Below are 8,980 nucleotides of genomic sequence, written 5' to 3'. Positions count from 1 at the left end.
GGTGGAGGCCGCAGGAGGCAAGAAGAAAGGATAGAAGGAGTACAGATGGACTTTGAGGGCAAAGACCCTCCCAAACAAAGTCTCAGGAATGACCAGGAGCTGACCAAGCTTTAGTCAGAAGGAACAGCAAAAGCAAGGTCAGAGTAGTGTGAAGTAGCCATTATATGCAGAGCACACCATGAAGCTAGTTATGGGTAGAGAATATAGGGCATGGCAAAGAGAGTCTGGATACAACTGGAGAGGCAAAGCCTGAGGAAGGACCCCATAACCCAGGCTTAGGAGCTCAAAGCCAAGGTGACCATGCACCAATGTATAGGTTGTATACTGTGCAAAGGAAGTGAGTGGCATTGAAATCCAGCCTGCATTCTACTGGGGAATAAGGGCCCCTCCTCCCAGTTGTCAGTCGGTATGGCTTAGTCAGGCTCACCCTGCTGTGTCAGGAATTCTTCCATTATTGCTCAGCAACTCAGTTACAAAGTATAAGATCTTTGAACATGTTTTTAAACACTATCAACTCTGCCCTGTGTTAGTTACATTTCCCTTTGTCCTGAAGTTGGCCCAGACAAAAACATCTTCTCCATCAAAAATTCAATGAGACCCTTACAAAGTGACTGGATTAAACAGCTGCATTTATGGTAAGAATCTCCTCATCCCACTCTTTTTTTTGGCCCAGCACCAAAAACCAAATGCCAAAAAGGCAACTGATCTCAGTTGCTTTGGAACAGACTGTGTCAGCCTGAAGGTTGTTTCACATTGGATACTCTGTGATCTGGGTTTGGGGATCTCATGTTAAATTAATAAGCAAGGATAAAGGATGGTCAACAATGTACCCCCCCCCCCCAGGGTCTAACCCAGTGCCTGGCACATAGCAGGTTCAATAACCTTAAGATGGAAACTCACGCCCTGCATTTCTCTGACCCCCATGAAAGGCAGCAAATTAAAGCTGGCAGGGAACATTGTTATTTGTGATTTTCCATGTTAAATCCAAATATTCTTACACTGCCTTAAAATTTATAAATGCACAGGAATGGAGACAATCCCAGGGCCTGGCTCACTGTAGCCCACAATAAATAATAAATTATTTGTTGAATGAATGAACCAAAGAAGTAAGTAATGTCTCAGGATGGGCTTTCCCATATCATGTGCTTCCTAAAAACAGGACATGAGGGTAACTTCCCCATAGCAAAGGGAACTCATTGCAAATTGGAGGGCTGTGACCACCCCACTCTCCCGCTCACCTCTGCTCCACTCCTAAATTTTACCTGCCTGGGGCCCCTACCCCCAAATCTTCCTTTCCTTGGCTCCTCTCCTAGATGTTGCTCATGATTTCCAGATCTCCTCACAATATGCTACCCTGGGACTCTGCACCCTACCTCCTCCCCCAACCACCAGGCATGGCTCTGCCCACGCCAGCTTAGATGCCCAGCCAGCATGGTCTCAAGTTCCATAGGATCACCCTCTGAGGGGAAGAGGACTCACAGGACTCCTCTTGGTCCCCATCATTACCACTTGGGGGAGGGAAAGGAGCCAGAGGGTCTAGGGTGGGCCTTTTAGGTGGAGGATTGGTTGGGAGGGTGTGTGTTCAGCTCCTGGTACTTAGGCACACCCCCATGGCCCAGCGTGCCCACCTGGCAGCTACTGTCTAGTGAGTGTTCACAGAGGTGGACACCTGCAGGAAGTGGGGATGAACAGAGTCTAAGGCTCTTTCTCCTCCACCTAAGTATTTATTTAACCCTCAACTTTATTTCTAATCCAAATTAATATTAACAATATTAACCCTTTCCCTCATACTTATTTTTAAAGAATTTCTTCCACATTGATATTATCTTTTAACTTTACAACTTCTTTTGCTCCATAGAAATCTATTTCAGGCAATTAAATCATATGCTTTTTCCTTTAGTTTTTCTAAAGTTTGCCAAAAATATTCTCTTGTGGTTTTTTTTCCCAATATTGCATAGATTAAAAGATCAAATTTTTCTCTTTTCATCTTTGATCTAGCTCTGAAGTTTATTTGGGAGTAAAGACCTGAGGATAGTTTCTAGCTTAACTTTTTTAACCCAAATGACTAGCCAATTTAGATATGATTTACTGATTAATTCATCATTTCCGTCCCAAATGTGAAACACCAACTTTGCTGTATGCCAAAGAGCCAAGGGTTTTCGGGTCTACACCTCTATTCCATGCCCTGTTTTCCGTATCTGTGTCTTTTCTGTGGTTTTCATTAACTTTACAACATGGTTGGGAAAAGGGTAAGGTAAATCCCACTGATTATGCTTACTTTTCAGAAAATTTCATTCTGTTCTTTAATATCTATTGTTCCAGATTTATAATAATCTTATTAAATCCCATCAATTTGAGTGTGTGTGTGTGTGTGTGTTTATTGGGATTATATTGAATTAAAGGCTAATCTAAGAAGAATGAACATTGTGCCATACTAAATCTTCTTATCCAAGATAGGAAGTCCTATTATTTATTTATTATTATATTTATTGAAGTCCTAGTTTATATCCTTCAGTGCAAACTCACTATTCTCTTCACACAAGACCATTTACTGATCTTGTTTCTAAAATCCTCCTTGATGTGCTTTTTACTTGACTTTCAGGATACCCTGTTCCTCTTCCTGCTGCCTGCATTACTCCTTTTTGGTCTCTTTTCTGTTTCCTTCTCTTCTCCCAGGACCTCTTAGCATTGGACACTGGAGCTCAGATTTGAGACTCTCAAGGATTCTACTGAGTGAGTAATTCAGTGGTAAATATTTTTGTGCAAATGGGTCTCCCTTTGGTTTGTGTATTTTCCTCCTTATGATTCCTTACTGTGGGCACAAGAGGTATGGAGGTTAACTTCTTATCCAAAACAGCTGTCTGGTTTCCTCCAGGGTCAGCTCAGCCCAATGCAGAGAGCTTCAGGAGACTGGGGCAAGAAAGCTCCTTTGTCCTCAAGTTAAGCCTTCATGTTGATCTACAAGTACAGCAATATCAATCTGAAAAGCAAAAGTAGGAGCTACATTTAGAAGGAAATTGTGGTAGATTGCAAAAATGGCCCTTCCTCCACGTGTGGAGAAATGATCTCTGGAATATGTCAGTCCTAATTTCAAAACTCAGCTTTTCTCTCACCTCACGGTGTGGCCTTGGGAAAAATAACTTATCTTCTGAACCTCGATTTCCTGGTCAATAAAATGCAGATGATAACACCTAGATGTTGCAGGCAATTCATTTATTCATTCATTCAACAAATATATACTGAGTGTCCATCACTTGGCACTGTTTTATTTTTTTATTATTATTTTTTTAAAGACTTTATATATTCATGAGAGACAGAGAGAGAGAGAGAGAGCCAGAGACACAGGCAGAGGGAGAAGCAGGCTCCATGCAGGGAGCCTGAAGTGGGACTCGATCCTGGGTCACTAAACCGCTGAGCCACCTGGGCTGCCCAGCACTGTTTTAAATACTGAGGACCCAGTACTGATAAGATAGACAAAAATCCATTGTGGAACTTATGTTATAGGAGAGTTCCAATGATCACAAAAATAAGCAAAATTATAAGAGCTGGTAGTAAGTGCAAAAAAGGAAAAAGAAAACAGGAAAATGGAATGGAGGTGGAGGTGGAAGAGGCATGGAGGGACTCCTGGTAAGGTGACATTTGGCTGGAGCAGGTCAAAGGTGGAAACAGGGAGATTGTTCAGATGCTATCGCACTTATTCAGGAGAGAGGTGATAGTGGCTTAGGTTGGAGTAGGAGCCACAAGGATGGTACAGACACCTTACCATGAGTGTGGTGAAGACCAAAATTGTTTGGCCCAAGGGATGACAAGAATTGCCAGGAAGTGAGCTGCCACAGAGACTAGGGTGCAGCAGGTCTGAGGAGAGACTGGGAATTGTGCTAGAACAAATTCCACTGCACACATCTGTTCACTACCACGTGGAGAGGGCAGGCAGGTGGCTGCATACAGGGGTCAGGAGCTCAGGGGAGTGGTCCAGCCAAGCAAGAGAAAATTAAGATTAAATAAGGGAATCACGGACAGTGGTGGCTCAGTGGCTGAGGGTCTGCCTTTGGCTCAGGTAGTGATCCCAGAGTCCTGGGATGGAGGTCTGCATCAGGCTCCCCGCAGGGAGCCTGCTTCTCCCTGTGCCTATGTCTCTGCCTCTCTCTCTGTGTCTCTCATAGATAAATAAATAAAAATTTTAAAAAACGTTAACATAAATAAATTAAATAAATAAATAAATGAATCAAAGTGTTGAAACCACTGTGAGTCTTAGAGAGAGGTCTATGCAGGGCACTTGACAAGGCCCACTCCCTGCTAACTTGCTCCAACACATCAGTGAATGCAATTTAAACTAATGCCTCCACAAAACCACACATTTTTTACATGCCACAGTCTTTGTAGGCTTCTCATAGATGGGTTTCAACAGATGGTGTCCATCAGGAGGACCTGCAGAGCTTTCTCCAAGTACCCACTCCTGAGTTGGTGGTGTCCTCAAGGATTTCAACTCAATGGACCTAGGTCTTTATTTTGTAAAAGTTCCCCAGGTGTATTTCATGGACCCCAAGTATCACCCATTAGTCAGAACTTTGAATGCTAAACCGATAATGCAAAGAATAGTGGCATTTCTTTTCAAGAAAAGAAGAAACTGGAAACAATCTAAATATGTAAATAATAGAGGTGAGTGTTCTTAGCCTTATTTTATAGATGAGGAATCTGCAGCTCAGAGATTAAAGTACTTGCCTGAAATCATGTAGCTGGTAGCTGGTAGCCAGGAATTGACACAGGCTTTAAGGGCAAATGTGTATCCTTGTTACCACACCAGGCTGTTGCTAGTCACTCATAATCCTCTGAGAAGTGGGAAGGCTATTCTTATGGTCTGAGTGATAGATACATGTCAGGACTAAGTCCCTCTGCCCTCTTAGCCAACTCTTCAAAATGGAAGAGAACTGGGAATTAGTCAATGTGTCTCAAATCCTGCTATAGTCAGAATCCCCAGGAGCATCCTTGGGCCTCAATCCCAAAAGTTAATTTGTTGAGTCTGAGGAATACAGACTTAGATGCAAAGTGCTAGCTGACCCAAATAATCATTCTGCAAAATCTTTCTTCCACTTTCCTGCATGCCCAGCACCAGATCATGAACTTCTCCCACCTTAGCACACTAGTCCTTGGGCTCCTGACAGGAGAGGGTTAAAGTCCTGAGAACCCAGGGGCTCTTCTCTCACGAGAATGGAATGTGAAGGGGAGTGAGCTGAGCTGTGGGCTGTCCAGTGCTGAGCATGGCCATTGTTGCAGAACAATTGACCCCCAGGAACAGAGCAGCAGTCGCTAATTATGGGACACTGTGTTGTCCTGTAATTATTAGGCCTCTGTGACCATTAATATAAGCAACTATGCTCACTGGCTTCCTTTGGTCATACCTTGCCCCATACTGCTCTGCTCACGATTCTGAAGAAGTAAAACTATTAACCCAAGGCATCAGAAAAGAAAAGAAAAAAAAAAGACCCAGCTCAGAGATTCTCTAGTTCTGGTTACATTAAAATGTCCCAGATGTTTAACAAACATGCAACTCTCAGCCTCACTTCCAGAAACTTGGGTTTGGTGTGTCTGAGTGGAAATGAAGGTAGTTTAGCCAGTGAAATTCATTGAGATCCAAATTCAGCCCTCCTTGGAAGCTGGCAGAGGTCTGAGCAACCATATTGAGCTTTCTAAGTATCCCCCTGGCAAGGATTTTGATGCCCTGCTGATGGTGTCTGCACCTGTGAGTTAGCGAACTTATCCTCAACACTGACTGAACTCCAAGCTAACTCACTAGGAACACCAAGTCAGATAACTATTTGTCTGCTCACATACAGCCTTGGGTCTGGTGGGAAGATTAAAATCAGAGAGGACAACCAGACAAAACTGGCTTGCCCTAAGGAGGGGAGAGAATGGAGGAGGAAGATGACCTCATATGAGGGTCCCCTGATGCTTGACCCCTGAGGTCATCAAGTAACTTCATGCAAGAGTCAAAAACTTATAGTAATCCATCTTGGGCAAAAACAATAACTGATGCATGGGGGCACCTGGGTGGCTTAGTCAGCTAGTATCTGCTTTGGACTCAGGTCATGATCCTGGGGTTCTGGGATGGAGCACGGCACTGGGCTCCCTGCTCAGTGGGGAGTCTGCTTCTCCCTCTTCCTCTGCCCCTCCCATCACTCATGCACTCTCTTTTTCTCTCTCATATAAATAAATAAATCTTAAAAAAAAAAAAAAAGAATAACTAGTGGGTGTTTGCCTAATAACAAAAGAGCTGCAGCTGGCCTCAGAAATACCAGAACCCAAAGTTAAATGCCTCCAGAGCTCTCCCTAGGCTTCACTCTTACACTGTCTTTCTGGGCCACCTGGACACCACCAACTCCCTGCCTCACATTTCTCCCATCTGAAAGATGCCACTTCTCTTCTTTCAACTCTAATTTTAAAATTCCCAAGAAGACTTCTGATTGGTCCAGGGAAGTCAGATGCAATGACTGATAGCCAACAAAACCAAAGGGTGGAAGGAGGATGGGAAGCCTCTCCCCCAATTAAAGGAATGCAAGACTAAGCAAAATTTGTCCTCTGCAGCTCTTCATACACCCTATTCCATTTCAGCCTCACAACCAGAATGAGATAGGCAGATTTATTCACCATTCTGACAGATGGCAAAACCAAGACTTGAAAAATTGAAGTGACTTTCTCAAGGTCACACGGCTAGTCAGTGGCAGGTCTCCCTGTATTCTAAATCCATGCTCTCTGCTGCATTGTGTTCGATAGCACATTAGGTGCATGAAGGAGAAGTCCCAGTTCACAGTACAGTCTGGCCAGCTGTACTAAAGAAGGACGTTGGATGCTAGGAGAGAATTGCACAGGAGACTGAACAGGTGAGTTGGGACCATGTTTTAGAGAGATATGAATACTAGACCAGAACTCAGGCTCTTGTTTAGAATACAATGGAAAGCCAGTGAAGGTTTTTGAGCAATGGTGTAATGCTGGATTTTTGGTGCAACCCAGACCTCTAATAAAAGAGCTGAGCAATGATACAACATACATAAAACCAGCAGAAGCAACAGAGAAAGGAATGGTCCCACAGCAGCTCCAGGTTGTGGAGCAATCAGATACAAATGTAAAATAAAAGGAATTTTAAAAATAAAATAGCATATTTATAAAAGACCTAAATACTAATATGAGAACCTAAAAAAGATAGTAGCCAAAATGAGGAACATTATGGATGAGGTTAAAGAACATAGTAGACCCACTGTAACAGGGAATTAGTAAACTGGAAAATAGAACAAAAGAAAATACACAGAGTGAAGTATATTCATTCTGTGAGAGAAAAATGGAGGGAAGATGCAGGAAAGAGAATAGTGAGTACAGAGAATGGAGCAAGAAGATCCAGCATATGTGTAACTGGAGTGTCAGAAGGAAAATACAAATGGGCCTTAAATAATATTTGAGGAGATAATGGCTCAGAAGTTTCCAAAACTGATGAAAGATATGAATGCATAGTTTCAAGAAGCACTCAAAAATACAAAGCAGGATAAATAAAAAGAATCCACACCCAGGCACAATAGACTAAAAGTGCTGAAAACCAATGACAAAGAAAATCTTTTGTAAACAATAAGGGAAAAAGATAGGTTGCTCTATTCAAAGGAGCAAGACAGACTTATAACTGCTTTCTTAAAACTGGCAACATGAGCTAAAGGAAATCAAATCTCCAACAAGCTGTAAGGAAAAAAAGTTCCAACCCAGAATTCTGTCTCAGAAGTCTTAACAAACACAAAATGTAGATAGTTTGTCATTGGTAGATTCATACAAATGAGATTACTAAGGGTCTGGAAGAAGGAAAATGATCTCAGATTAAAGCTCAGAGATATAAGAAAGATGAAGAGCAATGGAAAGGATAAATATATGGATAAATTGAAATAAATTACTGACACATAAAATAATAACAACAACAACAATGGCTTGTGGGGCTCAAGATATATATTGAAATAAAATAGTGATGATAGGAGCACCTGGGTAGCTCAGTGGCTTAAGCATCTAACTCTTGGCTTCTGCCCTGGTCCTGATCTTGTGATCATGGGATCGAGCCCTGCATCAGGTCCTGTGCTCAGCGTGGAGTCTGCTTGAAGTTCTGTCTCTTCCTTTCTCTCTGGCCCTCCCCCCACTCTCTCATACATGCTCTCACTTTCCCTCTCTCTTGAACAAATAAATAAATCTTTAAAAAACATGTGACAATAACAGCATATAGGCTGGGAGGAGGTAAACATGCTAAGATGTACTAAGGTCCTTGCATTGACTGGGAAGAAGATAAAAGTACCCACTAACCTTGGACTTTGACAAGTCAAAGTCACATGCTATTATCTCTATGGTAGCTTTTAAAACAAGAGTAAAAAAATGCATAATTACTAGGATAACAGAGGAGAACACACACACACAAACCCAATAGAAAAAAACATAAACGACAGAAAAAAAAAAACACAGAGTAAAATGGTAGATATAAACTCAAGTATACCCATAATTACATTAAATACATTTGGGCTAAATGACCAAAATAAGAGACAAAGACAGTTCAACTATATAAAAAGTATAAAACTCCTGTTATATGTTATTTAACAGGAGCTAGATCTAAAATAAAAGGACACAGAAAAGTTCAAAGTGAAAGAATGCAAACACGACAGCTTATAGTTAGGAAAACAAGATCTTAGCAGAGACCCAAAAGAACTGAGAGTCTGGTGTGTTTCTGGAGGGAGGGTATCCCAGAAAGAGGAAACAGCACAGGAAAAAGCATTTTCATGCTGGAGGAAGAAGCCCAGGATGGCTGGTACAAACTGAGGAAGAGTGAGAATGGTAAGTTGAAATCAGAAAGACAGGGGCCAGGTTGTGAATGGTTTTAAAGACCACTGTCATTCCAAGAGCCATCTTAGACCAGTAGTAGCATGGGCATCACCTGGAAGCTTAATATAAAAGATCAGGCATTGCT

The 8,980-nt window shown here is 42.1% G+C and overlaps 1 long non-coding RNA gene across 1 annotated transcript in view; it reads right to left on the bottom strand.

Annotated features, from left to right (window-relative positions):
• Window positions 1–424: 424 nt before the first annotated feature.
• The window catches only part of LOC140618495 (uncharacterized), a 123,697-nt gene continuing 115,141 nt past the window's right edge, over window positions 425–8,980 (bottom strand). Inside the window, exon 8 of the long non-coding RNA XR_012018620.1 lies at window positions 425–2,980. This is a non-coding gene — a long non-coding RNA (uncharacterized lncRNA). The remainder of the gene's footprint in view (window positions 2,981–8,980) is intronic.

The sequence above is a fragment of the Canis lupus genome, chromosome 26 (genome assembly GCF_048164855.1).
Source record: "Canis lupus baileyi chromosome 26, mCanLup2.hap1, whole genome shotgun sequence".
Lineage (NCBI taxonomy): Eukaryota > Metazoa > Chordata > Mammalia > Carnivora > Canidae > Canis > Canis lupus.
This window is presented reverse-complemented; position numbering and strand designations above follow the sequence as displayed.